Consider the following 16,808-nt stretch of genomic DNA (forward strand, 5'->3'; position numbering starts at 1 on the left):
AAATGACATAATACGAAAATTGCGCAATCACAAACAATTACTGACAAAATTGCGTAATTGAAAGTAATAAAAGCGGCTGGCATATGTATAGGTATTAAGAAGCCTCTATCTTATTTTTTACGGCACTATATTAAAACGCAATTATTAAATTTTCATCAGATCTGAAGGATTATATTAACATAATTTCAAGATGGCCGCAGCCCCGGGGGCTATGTACCAAAAGCGCTCATTGCATGCCGCTGCATTGCGTGCACTCGAACGTAATGTATAGGTTTTCGAACGCACGCTGAGCGGAATACTTTTTATTTGAATTTCGATTATCGATGTAGGTACATTTTCCCTGTACATGAGGTTAGGTTAAGACCAATCCCGCATGTCTTTTGTTTTGTTTGATATGTTCGATTTTTAAACGAGATTTTGGTGGTGGATACGTTTATGGAGAGATCTTAATTTGTGCTGTAATTTTATAATTGTACCTTAGTGTTATTTATATGAAGTTTTGTAAGTTAATCAATGTATTTTACTATCATCAACAATTGATCCATTCATACCACTTAAAACCACATTGCCGGTTAAAAATAATACTGTCAAGTACTTCTCACAACGGTACTGGTAAAAGGGTTGGCGACCAATTTAATGGGTTGATTAACTCAAGTACGGTATTGAGAGGTTTGTCTAATCTCTCCACGGTTCGAGTGAAGTTTAAAGAGAAGATTATGTTGATTTTGAACATTTATTATCTCTTGTGGGATACAATAAATAAAAAGTAATAAGTACCAGGATCTCGGCTCCGACCACCTGTTAACAGCCTTTGGAGTCAAAACCCTTGGTCCGTGGGTTCCCGGTGCCCTTCATGTGTACAAAATTTTATCCAAAAAAATTAATAGACTGTCTGGGAAACCCAACGGCAGCTACCTTGCCCAACGCATTAGTATAGCCATACAAACGGGAAACGCTTACAGCATCTTGGGCACCTTGCAGCTGGGACCCAATTTTATTCTATCATTCAATCCTAGTTTTACTTTCTAGTATTTAAGCTTTTTTGTGCCTTACCTTACCTTACCTGTATATTATGAAAATAAAATAGATTGACCTGTTTAAATAAAGGGAATATATGTTTTTTACAGTTATTCTAATTTTGTTTAAGTTACTGAAGCATTACATATAACATATTACAGCAGTAATGGATACTTACAATCGGAAATTAAACTATTTTTTCGAATCTAAATCGCGTATATTTATTTTTTCAAACAAACCAACATTTCGGGCTATTTACAGGGCTCATGACCACGGGTTACTGAGATGGTAAAGTCGTCAAGAAGTTATGTCTAATACTAATGTAAACCACCATTTTCTGAACTACTTTCGAAAAAAGTATTAATTAACTACATTATTTTAATTTAACAAAGAACATTTTTTAGTTGACGTTATGTACGATTTGTAAAATATTTTAGCATTACGCATTTTTTACTTCTTCATCGAATTTCCGAAATTAACGAAAATAGGAACAAGTATACTTAATTATATTTATGTAACGTATATACCTAATACGTGGTATACAACAACACCAATTGCCTGGTATCAAATTCGGGAATTCCCTGTACTATGACTACCAGAGCAACGAAATTCTGTGGCACTTCCCAGAACACCCAGAGCAGAACCAATTTACCGGACCCGGAACTTTTGCAACCATCGCCCCCAATGTAAACCGTTAGACCTTCGTGTTAACAATAACTAAATTATCATCATGTTAACAATAATAAATATGTATTGGTGAAATTACAGGCACATGGGACTTGTCAACTTATGTCTCAGGGTGACAGACGCAGTGGCAGTTCCTCTCAGATCTTTGCGATTTAAAGCTCTCAGTGGCCCTGCAACTGTTATGGACAGGCGTGTAACTAACCATCAGGCGTACGACTTGTTCGTCCCGTTACTTGATATTATTATAAAAAAATTAGTATATAGATAGTTTCATAGTCCAAAGTGTAACAATCGCGAAAAACTAAGAACTCTAAATAACTTACAATTTTGACAAAAATGAATTGTTTGCCTCGGAACATAGAACACGAAATTCTTATTCGAATTAAACATTTATCAACAAAATTGTGACTTATTAAAAGGTCCTACTTCCAATTAAACTTTCGGTTACTAAAATATTTGATGTAAAATGAAGATAAGCCTTTAATAAAATTTATAAAGTGTAAACCATATTAACGTACTTAGCTTAAATTCATACACCTACTACATGTTTTTTGCTTCATAAATAAACTTGTCAGGGCCATCGTACCGATTTAGTATGCAATTCAAAATTGTTCCATTCTAGAACAAATAAGTGGTCTACATTTCCTTCAAAACCCTCCTTTATTCAATCCTCTCTCATTCAAGCGCCGCAGAGTTAAGTGCAACCTTTTTAATAATTAACAAAAATTTCTTCAAGCCAGAGTAGTGGTTAATTGACTGACGCTAATTACCTAAGCCGTAAAAGCCTTTTTGAGAGTATGTACTACAACCAGTAGAAGATGAACTCTGATAATTATTTTTATAGACATAGTGTTACTATATCACTTTATCTGTTTTTTCAAGGACTGTGTAAGTCTATGGTCGTAATGAAGGCTCATTGTAGAATGGTGGCTTTACTCTACGTCTTCGGAATGATTTATTGTGAACATTTTGTCACTCTTATGATGTGCTGTCGTAATTAAAATTGGGTAAATTTTCAGATAACGATTTTGATTTATTATTTTTATATGTTGTGCGTAACTCGATTAAAATTAAGCCTATCAACATAAAATCGATCGAAAAAAATCGTTAGTGTTCGATCTTTGTATTAATAATTATAACTATTGGAGTATTTTCACAAAAAAAATATTATATCACGATAGTAAAACATCCTGAAATTCAATAAACTTAATTACTATCATCATAAAGTTACATTCTTAATAAAAAACTAATAATATGACAACTAGTAGTGTTGTCCGCTTTTGGAAAATCTGTAAAATAAAAATGTCAGGTGAGTCAGGAGAGGAACGACTTGCCTAAACGTTTTTGGCCCATGTATCATCATCCAAAACGAAATGATTCATTTTATTTCATATAAGAATGAGCATTTTTATAAAATATATGCGTAATTAGAAGTAAAGTTCACTATGTAAATTAAGAACCATTGACCTTTAAAGTCGGAGCTCAAGTTAAATCGGCAGCTGTGTAGTAAATATAGCGACCTTTTCTTTCTTTATACATTGTAGGCTGTTTAAGAGATTAGGTTGAATTGTTATTTATGTTGATTAAGTATTTTGGTTAGCGAAAATTCGAGGGAAAGCGATGTATGTAAATTTTAGATTTATACTGGTTATTAAACCGACACATGAGATTAAGCTTTTATTAAGTATAAAACAGTTTAATTTGAAAACCATTTGTTTCACCGCATGTTTTTATTATTCTTTAATAACGTGGTTTATGGTTAAAATAAATCAAAGGTTTTGAACCATTATACGAACTCGTTTTTTATTAAATCACGCGTTTATATATTAATTATAGTTAAGGCATGTGTAGATTTGACATTCTTCTTCGTATTTTTGCAATTAGAACAGGTTGACTATTGATGTATTTTAATATTTTTCTTTACTTTAAAAAATCAGTTATTACGTAAGTAGATAGGTACGTTATGCAAGGAAACTACAAATCTAATATTGACTTTGAATAACGATATTATCCTTGATATATGAATATCTAAATTACATAATATATTTCCATTTGATGATCAATTTCGGTAAAAAAAATGTAATAATAAATATTAATAATCGTCCATTTGTACCCCATAAAGGGCATAAAGTGTTATCTTATATCGATATGGGAAGCATTTGCGATAAGCAAATGTAGTCGTTATGCGAAATAAATTACTTTACTAACTTTGTACGAAATTTGTACGTTCATTTTGAGCGTTATTTGTTTATAATAATATCTTAATTTTTGTGTTAAATCTGCACCTTAAAAATAATTTATAAAAAATCTAATATGAAGTTTATTGCATATCACAATGTTTTACTACCTTTCATTCAATTATTTTATGTACCTTTACTCATTAACTGGACTAGTTTGTTATAATTATTAATACAAAGATTGAACACTAAGAAATAACATACCGAGCCGACGCTCTCCCAACTGAGCTACGGAACGAACCAGCAGACCTTACGAATTTTTTCATGTGCTTGTTTGGCAAAAAAGTCGTTAAAAATAAATAATCTTATAATGAATAATAAATTTAATAAAAGGAAAGAATAAAATAAGGTTAAATTAAAGTTTTTCGAAAAAAAATTGGTTGAAATATATGTTTAAAGGCTATTTAATACAGTTCTTTCGAAACAAAAACAATAAACACGCAATAACAGCAATATTTTCCAAAATATACACAAAAAACACCTTGCCACATGTACCCACCTACTAATTAGAAGCATCATTTCAGTGTCAATTTACTCCTTGTAAATTCGCTTCAAATTCCGGAGAACGCCATAAAGGCAATAAACGTGACGCAAATGACTTCATTAGTGTACGAGGCGTGGTTTGTAGACTGGTAAAAAATTATATGTCGAAAGAGTATTCAGAAGTCACGGTATATAGGTACGGAAAGTAATTATACACCGGATGTTTTCTTACAAATGCTTTTTTTCAAATTCTTGCTCCTGTTAATAGCTATTCCCAAAAATTATTATTCATTAAGTAATTGTGATTTAAAAGTTCGTGTAACTACTTTGAATTTTTCTTTTATTTTCTTTGATTATCTTTTATATGAAATCGTCATGGACTCAATCGCAATTCTGGTTCACGTAACAGTAATTGCAGAACTTAATAAAAACATGAAACGATATAATTTAAAACGCAAATATTCAAGTTTCAGTGCAAAAGGAACGCATCGATTCCGAGTAAATCGACTCGATACGGGTCTCAAAATTCCCTTGCACAAGTGTCAGGCACAACCCGTTTGGCAACACGTGTTCCAAACAAAAGAAACTTGCCAAGTTCCCTCTTCCCCTGCTGCGCGGCAAAAGGATTGCTCAAGTTATATTAATTGTAAAGAATTTCTGACTTAGATCTATAAGATTGTAAACCGGTAATTTACAATTGTCAACATTCGCAACAACTGTTGTTTGCTTCAACGTTTTAATTGTTCCTAATTCGTAAAACTTTTCCAAGTGATTTACAACTGTTCACCGGTTCGTCTTTCAGTTCGTGTATTCTTTTAACTTTTTTGAGAGAATAAACCACATGTTCGAGAGGGAAGCAGTTAATTTTGTTTTGTGGGATCGTCAACGGTTTTCAATGACAAAAACAATATTCTTTTTATGAGCTAACATGAAACAGCTGTTAAGTTACGAAAGACCTGAAAAGATTTTCTTATTATTGTCATAAATTATGATGCGCTAATATTATTGTAATCAACAGGAGCTAATGTATTTTTTTTTGTTGAGTTGGTGGCACTAATAAAGGAAAGTTTCACAATTAATGGACCTTTGAGGTCTACGTCGATGTTGTAATATTAGTCTAGTATTAGATACGTGGACATGAATAGTACGTACATATTCATTCATTACGTCTGTTTGTCTAGCATAGATCAAGCGTAGGCAGACCTAGATGTCGCCGGGCCGGGGCAATTGTCGTGTTTGCATATTTCAAAGGAAGGGGTCGCATTAAAACGGATCACGTCGACTGGTGTGCCTACGCGCTCAATTTTGTCCGATAAAATTATGTAAATTAGATATTTGCGCGCAGGTCTAATGAGACGAATTAAGATAACATACTACCTTCGAACAGAACACGATAGGGCAGCCAATAAACGCGTCTAGGACTTGTCCAGACTAGCGACAGTGGCTTAGATATATTATTAGATAATACTTTGAATATGTAATTTTCTCAAGTTTATTAGTCAGCATCTAGCATATAAGGTGCATACATAAAAATAAATAATCGAGATTATGCCTAGATTGAAGTAATATTTAAATTTGCGTAATTATGTATAAAAATCAGGTTTTATTATGGGGAATATGCATGATCGTGATGGTCATGGTGGCAGGAATAATGCGGCTACCGCTATCAAAAATTCACCACACCATATGTCGTAAGGCTAATTCGTCTTCAATTTTCTTTAAACCGTGGCATTATCATCTCATTTCCTCGGATTGGGGGCATGTATCAATAATCGCAGCAAACCACTGACCGTTCAAATTTCATCAAAAATTTCCCTTATTACATATTCCCGACCAACCCGATACTCGACGTAATAACGTAAATTGGTAACGCGAATTGCAAATTACATAATTGGTACGAGAACATTCGGGCGAGACATTTGGCTGGTGAGAACCTGAAACATGTATCTGTGTATATAGCTACCTGTGTACAGTTAAAGGGGACGCACCTACAACGTGGGTGGTCCACGGAATCAAGCCAAACCATTAAACATATAAACACTTATAAGTGTGTGTATACGGAGGTATATTGTCGGCTTCTGCGCTCCTTTTTGATATCTATACATTGTAAGTTATTATTTTAAAATAAAAGCACACTTGAAATATGGTATCAATACTCCGTAATTAAAGCGTACCGTCAGAATTCTAATTGAAATTGCAGAATTTAGTAGGTTCTTGCTCAGATTGAAATCAAGTTTAAATTCAACACGTTACTCAACATAATCACATATAGAATTTATTTTTTTATGTTTCCGTGTAGTATTATATAATATTATACAGTCTAGTATTAGGTACACAGTATTATTGTACAGTTTAGTAGCAGTAGAGCTCCTTGTGAAAGAGTTCGTCCAGGGAAGTACTGCCACCGTACCTATATCTGCCGCCAAGCAGTAGTGTGAGCATTACTGCGTTCCGGTTTTGAAGGGTAAAGGAGCTGATGAAATTACAGGCACATGGGACTTGCCAACTTATGTCTTACGGTGTCGGGCGCAGTGGCAGTGCCCCTCAGATTATGATTTAAAGCTCTGAGTGGTACTGCAACTCTTATGAACAGGCGTGTCGCTTACCATCAGGCGCACGACTTGTTTGTCCGCACTTAGTTTTTATAAAAAAAAAACAGTTTAGTACCCACTGTTTACAAGCAAGGTAAATTTGGTATTGAACAAATTTAACAACACATTTTTTAATGTTACAAGCACAGACACTTTCTTAAATTATTCAACGATCTGTTCAATAAGGACCTTGCGATTCCCATCAGATCAATCAATCGTTCTAAAAGAAAAACCACATTTACAAGAAAATCGAATTGAGTCGACGTAGATCGATTTTCCGGTATCTAAAGAACCTTTCGATTGAATAGATGTGTATCGACTTAAAGCCGCTTGTTATCTTGAATATGAATAATACATTAAGTGAGGTACACTCGTGCACTCTTAAATTGGCAAAGCTTAATTGACTCAAAGCTTGAAAATGAAACACGGGTGGACCAAGGCTTTCTTCAGTCGGTGGCCACTTTTTATGCAATCTGTACCAGACGGACCGCATAACGGAATCGATTTAAATTGGCTATGTAGGTCTACGTATAAGGGTTGGTAGCGACAGAATAAAATTGTATGTTGGTGTTATGAAATTTTGTTTTTTTTTTATTCAAAAATGATATACAAGCATTTATTTACTTTACAAATATGTATGGGAGTATGTCTTTGCAGTAAAAGAAAAAAACACTAAATATTAAAAAAAAACACCACTATTATACCTACGTTTAGTGGGTGAAGTATATTGAAAAATATTTAAAAAAATAAATGTAAAATTTTATTCGGCAACCTTTTGCCATCCTTCTTTAGTTATAAAATACAGTTCTAACTGTCGTTTGATTGTTTCTTCAAAGAATCTTATAATGACCGAAACAAGCGAAAATCTGAATCTGAGGTTATGTCGGATACGGTGGATGAGATGACATGTCACAACCTAACTGCAATAGCTCCGTGGTCGAGTGGTTTGCACACCGGTTTTCATGGTGTCGCCATCTCGGAGGTCCCGGGTTTCATACCAGGCCGGGCAATGTAGAAAATATTTTCTATATTGTTTCGGGTCGGGTGGGTATTTGTTGTACCGTCGTTGTGTCCAATTTCCATAGCATAAGTGATTTAGTTACCTACTTCATCATAGCAACGTATTTGATGTACTAACATATTATTTATTATTAATACTATAGTTTTGGATGGCTTTGTAAAGATATAATTGATTTTGTTTTAAAGTGACAAAATACGACATCTTTAGGTACGATTCACCAGTTCTGGTTATTTTACATAAATTTTAAAGTTAAAACTTTTCCATCCAGTCTCAAATACGCATTAAAATATTATTTTTAAAATAACCATAGACAACTTTAAAATTTAAAAGAAAAAAGTTTGTTTAAAGTTAGCCAGTGGCAAAAACCGTACGCACTTTTTGGCCAGCCCATTACTGCCGTAATGTCTAAAGGTTTCATATATTTTGTTCTGTTGTTTTTTATCTATGTATAGAAGAGTCGAATATGATAGAAAAATTGCATAATTGCAAAATATCTATAAAGATCATTATTGTTACGTAAAATTGCTAATTAATATAATAATTAATTTAAAAGCACTTTAGGCATAGTTTGCAATAAAGTATAGCGGCGTAACAAATTCCGCGTGATTAAAAGTCGTGCCCACCTCGCTGGGCGGGGCGGTTTTGCGTGTGCACCCGCCTTAATTAGTTTCAATTTCTTGCTAGAGTTACCTACGAATTCTTTTTTATATACCCTTTTATTAATTTCCATATATAAAAGCATATAATTAACACATAACTCAAGCTCTACAATGGTGACCATGAAAAGGAATTAACTGTATCACGAATATGGTATACCATGTGTTTTAATTTTGGTATAAAGGTAAAAATATTAATAAATACAAAGTTTTGGTGTCATGTCCGATTTGTCATTAAATATTTTATTAATTACTTTCCATATAATAATGTTAACATTTTAAAATAGTCTCAAAATGTTCCCGGATCAAGCAAACTTGATGTGGCGGTTTTAACATGTATGTATTTTGTATTATGTAAAGATAGCTATTAAAGTAATTGCGAAGCATTACTCGCAACGAAAAACAAGCATCTCGGAGGCGTTTCACTGAGAAAATTATCATTTTTGCACAGCAAAATGGCGTCGCTAACCTGATTTTTTTTCTGGTTTTTCGACCGAGTCCCTAGAGTTAATTTCGCGGTGCTCTGTAAATGCAAATTGCTAAGTGATGGTGTCCAAGATCGACATTTCGATAGGTAGTGAAATCAAGGAGCTCGTTCAAGACTCGAGTTAATTACGTACCAAGAGCTATATAATTTTCCTGAAAAAAATTACTTGTTCGTACCTGTCATATTTCATTAAAATATTGCCTTTTGTGCCTTACAGTAAACACAATTACTGATAATTTTTACTAAGCAATATCTTGAAACCCATTTCAATTCACTATTCGATATATCGAAACGATATTAAACCATTTATCACGGTAGAAGGCAATAAAACTTGGATGGCCCTAGAGGATTAGGACAAACCCTGACGTATGTGACATGTGGAAGCCTCAGGCTATTTCTTTACTAAGGGGAAATCAGCTTAACATGTTTAAAAAACAATTTTGAGCCCTCAAAACTACAATTCTATGTAAGTAGGTATAACTACAATATAGGCGTTCAATGATCATAAAATATGAGGAATACGTCAGTTGGTAGGTACTAAAGATAAATGGCTCAATAAATCAATAATAGTATTTTATTAAATACAAGGTTATAGTAGCGCATAATTTGCACAATACACGAAATAATATACACGTCTATATTCACTTGATAAATATGGGGAGTGAGTGATACGTTTAAACTTTAAAGTACAGATGTCCATTGACGCAAATAATTTTAACATAAAGCAAACCACTAAAACCAACGCTAACAAGATGCAGCTGTTGCGATCTCTCAACCGAAGACCGTTTTGAAAAACTCGTTAGAGTTTTCGAAAATAGAATATAAAATGTGTCACTCCTTCCCCGATAAATCACGAATGATTAATGTATCTAAGTTAGGAACGGAACGCACCGCGTGACGGGGCAGTCCCTCATTGGGTGGCGCAGTCGCCATATTGCTTAAAGCTTGTAGCTGTCAAACTTTGAAATATGGCCGCCGGCTTTCTCTGCGTTCGAATTAGTGGGCGCCTTGTCTTGAAATACCAAGACAAATTAAAAAGACGGGGCCCATCGTGAAGTTGCAAATCTATGACTACATTCCTGTTTCAGTGACTTCAAAATATTTATATTGCGTAACAATTGAATAACAGGGATAGCCATCTTTGATTTCTCAGGAGATTTGGTAAAAAATGACATTTAGTTTTTGAGGTGTAAAATTATTACGGATCACGGTTACTACCAAGAAATAAAGCTTTTGATTTATATTTTGATGTTTGAAGTCAAAGCATTGTGTTTTTATCGTAATCCTTTTATTTATTGGTGTAATAAATATGACAAGTGTACAATTGATTTCACGCCGTAAAGATTGCTGTTTTCTATTTATGGATTTATTGGTGTGCTGTTTGTTATATTTAAGTAATAACATATAAATAATAAAACTTAAATCCACTTTTTAAAATTGTTATAATTACGTATTCAACTAAAACCTTCGCGGTCTTTTAAAAGTAATTGAACCAGATAACAGTGTAGTTTTCAAGTACTTAAACTCTATAAAATTTTCTTATTTACTTCCTCGGTAGCAGAAAATAACCCTAACTTAGCCGGTAGAGGCTGACGATAGCACAAAAGAAAATAAATGTCTTTACCAACTTGGTACACCGCAACCACTTTGATTGTAGACTTCAAAGTAGGCGGTTATACTAGTCTATCTATCATGTCTGTCAACAATTTTCACCTCTAAGTTGCGTTAACTTAGAGTCCAAAGTGTAGGTTTAATAGTGGGCGAAATTTCAACCCACAAAAGTGTCCGATGAAGAGAACCGACAATTTGCGATTTATCGTACATAAAAGCGAATCATACCATATCGATAGTAATCTTACTCGATGTTATTACTTATCTAGAGAAGCATTGGAGCGTCAGCATGTTTGGACATTTATTATTAATTTTGTTTTGGAAGTTTTCGATTGGGGATTCCATGCAGTTGACTGGGAGGCTGTTCTAGTTTCGATAACTCGGTATATTCCTTTTCATTTATATTTTTGTTTTATATTAAGTAATTTATGTAAAATTTATAAGTTTTTGTAATACTAACACTGTATGAATCTATTGTTGCCTGAAATAAATGCATTTCACTTCATCTTATTTTTTAGGCTGTCAGTCAATGTATCTGCTACTGTAGATTATTTATACTAGCTATAGCTATATTTGGTTACATTATTCACTTACTTTATTATCGTACTTTTACGATTTGGCGTGGTGGTTAAGCGTGGTGGACATGTCTATCCATGATAGTTGTAGTGTAAATCACAATTTAAGGTAGCCTAACCACCTGTCCATAACTGTTGCAGTGCCACTCAGAGCTTTAAATTGCAAAGATCTCAGGGGCACTGTCAATGCGCCCGTCACCCTGAGACATAAGCTGACAAGTACCATGTGCCTATAACGTCACCAGTACTCTTACCCTTCAAACGCAGTGATGCTCGCATATGCTTGAAGGCAGAATTCTCAAAAATCTTTTACAAGGAGCTCTGTGAATTTGTCAATATAACCTAATCACAAGTCGCTCTAAAAACTAATTCAAAACAATTACCAATTTGATACTGCAATTGTTGAAAACATTAAGCTTAAGATGTTTCAGCAGCTGATTCGTTACGATAGTTTTTCGTAGAAACATCATAGAAGGAAAGAGAGGAACAGAATGACCGAGATCAAGTTGTTTAGACCAAATAAGGGAAAAAGTTAAAATCTAGTGTCAAATTAGGAAATCAAAGTTAGGGCGCTGAACAGAGATAATTGACGATTACTCCACCGATAAGAGCCGAAGAAAAGAAGAAAAAGAAAGCTAAAGAATATTTTATCGATTTTGCTATCGTTACAGACAAGTTTCAATAAATGTAATAAAGTGCCAGTTGAAATGGAATCGCTGAGTTGCAATACTCGGCAATAGCTTATTAAATTGATTGCCTTTTAAACTTCAATATATTTAAGACATATAAATTCTTATAAGTATCTTATAGTAATGTAAAAGTTTTCTTAAAAAATTACAAAAGTAAAACATCTCTTGGTATTTGTAAATGGACATAATTAGTTTATCATCGTAACCTGTAGTAAACATATTATAATTAACTGACATATCCCATTTTAACCATAAAAAACAACTGTTAAAATCACGCAGCTTGCCATGCAAGAGCAAGAAACATCTAATTAGGGTGTACATTTGGAATATTGCAGTTTATGGATGTGAGACATGGACACTGATACAAAGAGATAGGGAACGATTAGAAGCTTTTGAGATGTGGTGCTGGAAGAATGAAGGGCATAAGTTGGATAGAAAAGAAAACCAATGAGGAAGTATTGCGAATGGTAAACGAGAAAAGAACGATCCTGAATACCATAGAGTATAGACGCGGGAAAATGACTGGACATTTGATACGACAAGACAACTTCCTTAAGACCATTTTGGTGGGAAAGATCGAGGGAAAGAGGTCGACCTAGGCGCAGTTACATAGACCAAGTGAAGAAAAAGGCCGGTGTCGTCTCGTATAGGGCGGTCAAGAAACTGGGTTATAAGAGAGATGACTGGAAGATGCTCCACCGACAAGAGTAGGTATATCTCTTAAGTTTGATGATGTTCCCCTTGTTACTCGTACATAACCAAGTTACATTATCAGCACTGGAAGAGAAAATCTAGGTAATATATCTAATCTAGATAATATATATGTGTCATCCCTCCTATTACACCCCCAACATTTTTATCGTAATTGAGTAAATATACCACCTTATTCGTCTTATTAAGTATGTTTGTATCATGATGTTCTGTTGAAAATCAGTGCTGGGAACACTGCGTTTTCCAGCAAATACTGTATTAGCGCAGCTTGTACCACACAAAGTATCTCTAAACTATTACTCTGTCCTTTGTTTGCATTTATTTAATAATCTTTGTTTTAATTTAATAATTTTTATGTTTCTTTGCGGTTTTTTTTTTGTAATTATTTATTTGTGTTGTAATTATTTAACTACGTTTAAATGTTTTGATTATGTTTTTAATGTTTACTTTTTCCTTATTTCTCAGTTTTGCTACTTTACTTTACTTGTGTGGTGTAGTTGTAGTAGTAAAACAAATGTTTTTTTTTATTTTTCTATCTTTCATTATCGAATATTTTGCATTTATTATCGTTATGTGCCTCTTATATACATCCTTGTTATATATGAATGTATCTCCTAATCTAATTTTTAATATGAACATTATATTTGGATATCAGATTTATAATGTTACATAGGTACGAGTAGGTATGTAATAGTTCTAAGTATTATTTGGTAGTCTGTTATCTGTTGTTGTACCATATATAATCTCAGTACAGAGTACTAAAAAACCGACCTCAAAAGTACGTGGAATTTCATACAATTACCAAGTTTTATTGAAATCGGAAAGTGCGCAAATCCGGATTCATCTCCTAGTTCGCCACTATACGGGACTTGACACAGGAGATAATAAAAATCGGTTCTCACTACTCAAAGTATATAGAGAGAAAAACGCCTAGAATTGGAGAATAGCAAAATCAACCATTAAAATAATTGCTCCTAATAATAAAATTTAGGCGCTATTTATAAAAATGAATCTTCATGCGTGAACTGCCACCCTTAGAGGTGGATGATTTTCTTCAAAATTAAATGGGACTACTATGGAGGTACCCTCTTTCCAACAAAAAAGAGTACTGTAAATCGGTTCACAATTACCCGAGTAATATGGCGTAACATACACACAAATAAAACATACAGTCTATTGAGAACCTCCTCCTCTTTTGAAGTCGGTTAAAATAAATGTCATTGACAGCACGAGTTTGACACAGGTCAAGATGTAAGGTGCTCAGTCGGTACTATGATAGTTAATTAGAAAAGTAACGATATAGTAAGTGCATCACACACAAATATAATAAACATCAGAGGTCTCTTATTTATTAACCAGAGAAGTTTATGCCAGCTTTAATTAAACTATAGGAAATCAGTTCATGGCTTTTATCAAAATTAAATACGATTTTGAGTATGCCAAAATAAAAATATTAATGATAATGGAAATAGTTAAATTTTCCAAACAAACTAACCTTTTGGCCCCTTTACATGTTCCATGGTCACTGCTAGTGGAGATGGTAAATTCATTACACAGTTATGTCTAACATTAATTCTAACCACCATATTCTTGCAATATGTTTGTAAGATAAATATGCGCGATTTAGATCTGAAAACTAGTTTCATTTCCAATGCATAGTCTGCGAAAGCTAAAGATCTCAAAATAAATGTCAATTTTCCTTAATTAATAAACAAATGTCTCTTATTGTTTCGCCACTTTTTATTTTAAGTATGAGAGAGAAATGTGCTATAACGAAAATACGAAATTATTAAACAAAATTATTTTCAAAATTAAAATTAAAGTGAACAAAAGGAAAACAACACAGAATCAAGCTAACATGAGACTTTAAATGTATATTTACGTCTAACTCAGAGCCATAAACCAAACAAATTACGAAGTCATGTATTATACACGCGAAGCCCACTGTAACCCGCATTTGAAATTCGCAAACTTCAAAATCCGCGAGCTCAAGAATTGTACGTAAAATTTGAAAGCACAAAGTCACCTGAAGGAGTTGGTATTCAGAAGCTTCAGTAACCCAAGTTGGGCGTAGCTGTATAACTTAAGTTGGAGTTAAGTAAAGAAACCGCAGCGCCTCGCAGTCTGACGACCGATTTAAATCTCTCGCCGTATTTAGGACTGGGATACAATAATGTTACAAGTTTTATTCTGTACTCCTGAACATGCATACCTAATGTATTAGTTTTACGAGAAATAAGACAACGAATTTATTGACTAAACTGTTATGTTACATCATCTTGTAGGTACTTTGGACATTTCTTCCTAATAATTTTTCTGAATGTTTAATGCTGTACCTATCTAGAAACAAAAAAGCACGATTGTTAAAATAGGCGCTTTGTCGTCGAGTTGCGGACACCAGCCCGTTGCACAAAGTACCAAAGTAGGATTTTTCGTCGTTGAATTCACTTCTATACTTACCTACAAAAATGAATTCATTTTCAATTAATATTTTCTTGACTGTACCTACTTAAAACAGTCCGACACAAAATGAACAGAATATTAATGTGAATTTGTGGTCACTAGCGCGAATGATTATAATTGAGGTCTAATTGTTCTTGGAAAGGTGGAAACAATCACATGTGACACAAGGTTCTGACAAATGTGAAGATGTTTTATTATGTATATCCTTGGAGTATCCCATATTTACTTCGAACTCTATTGTCAATAAAAACGAATATGGTATTTTACCAATATGTTCTTTTAACTGTGTTTGGTTCCCTATTTACAAATACGTGTTATCTTTTAAAAAAAATATTCTATATATTTCAATGCATTGTAAAAACCTCAGTGTATAGTGAAATAAATCTTTTTTGTTTGGAAAAACAACAGTTTGGGAAAGTCCCATTGGCACAGTTGACTATTTAAATAGCTTTATTTAAAAAAAAATCTGCTTTCTATAAAATTTCGTTAAATTGTTAATAATTCAGTATATTAAAATATTAGTAAATAATAGTATGTTAAAATGTAAAGCATCTAAGTAGGTACTTAAATCAAAATTTGATTTAAATAAATAAACAAATAAATTGATTTGACCAATTCAATGAGTAAAGATTTACAGGCGTCATTCAACACAGTGTGGACAAAGCACAAATGCAGTTTCGTCGCTTTGCTTACTGAGCCTCGGATGCAGAGATTTTACCGGCACTCGTATAAATATTCGAGATTTGCAACTCGAATACTGCGTTGAGACATTACAGTTTCATTCGAGAGTTTGGTACGAAAATAATGTGCAATCTCACTGAAACGTTTTTAGTGATCGTTTTGAAACCATGTTCTCCATGAAAGGTTGCGACTATACAAAAATTTGTTATACAAAACTATAATCTAAATTAATAACAAAAACGTAAATTAATTTTCAGAAACTTTTGGAAATATGTATTTGTAAGTAATTGCGTAATATGTAGTTATCTTATTATAGTCCATACTTTTCTCCCACAAACATGTTATAAAACATCTAGACCTATTAAAATTTAGCGAATATAAGTAAATTGATTCCAGGGTACATGTCAAACAGTGTACCAGGGTACCAGTACACAGAAATCCGGATTTACGAAATGCCACGAAAAACAAATAAATAACCGTAAGGCACATCAACGGTGGACATCCATAAAACGTTCCCCAAAACCTGTGTCAATAAAGATAAAGGGAAACTAATATCAAAACAGGAATAGGTACGTGATAAGAAAACATTTATTCCCTATGTTTAATGCATGATTTGTCATAATTTTACTAGCCTCCCCCGCCTTGTTTTGTTACGTCGAGGATATGGGCGTATATGATTTATAGTTATCTTATTTATCTCGGACGTTGAGAAAAATTGTCTAGGGGAAACATTGGGAGCTATGGAAAGGTTTATTAACAAATAGGCTGTGGTAGAATAATTTGTTGGGCTTTCCACTCCATTTTAATGTGCTGAATAGCTGTGAAAATATTCTTAATAAAAATAATTTTGAATGTTGAAAATTTAACTTAAAAGTATAAGAAAGTCGCAACCTAAACTA

General features: G+C 33.3%; 1 protein-coding gene across 2 annotated transcripts in view; it reads right to left on the bottom strand.

The window, feature by feature from the left end:
• LOC113237890 (homeotic protein ultrabithorax) overlaps positions 1 to 16,808 on the bottom strand; it is a 192,089-nt gene that overhangs the window by 48,479 nt on the left and 126,802 nt on the right. The gene's annotated exons all lie outside the window — the stretch shown is intronic.

Source organism: Hyposmocoma kahamanoa, unplaced genomic scaffold (assembly GCF_003589595.1).
Source record: "Hyposmocoma kahamanoa isolate Upper Pololo Valley unplaced genomic scaffold, ASM358959v1 94, whole genome shotgun sequence".
In the NCBI taxonomy this organism is placed as follows: domain Eukaryota; kingdom Metazoa; phylum Arthropoda; class Insecta; order Lepidoptera; family Cosmopterigidae; genus Hyposmocoma; species Hyposmocoma kahamanoa.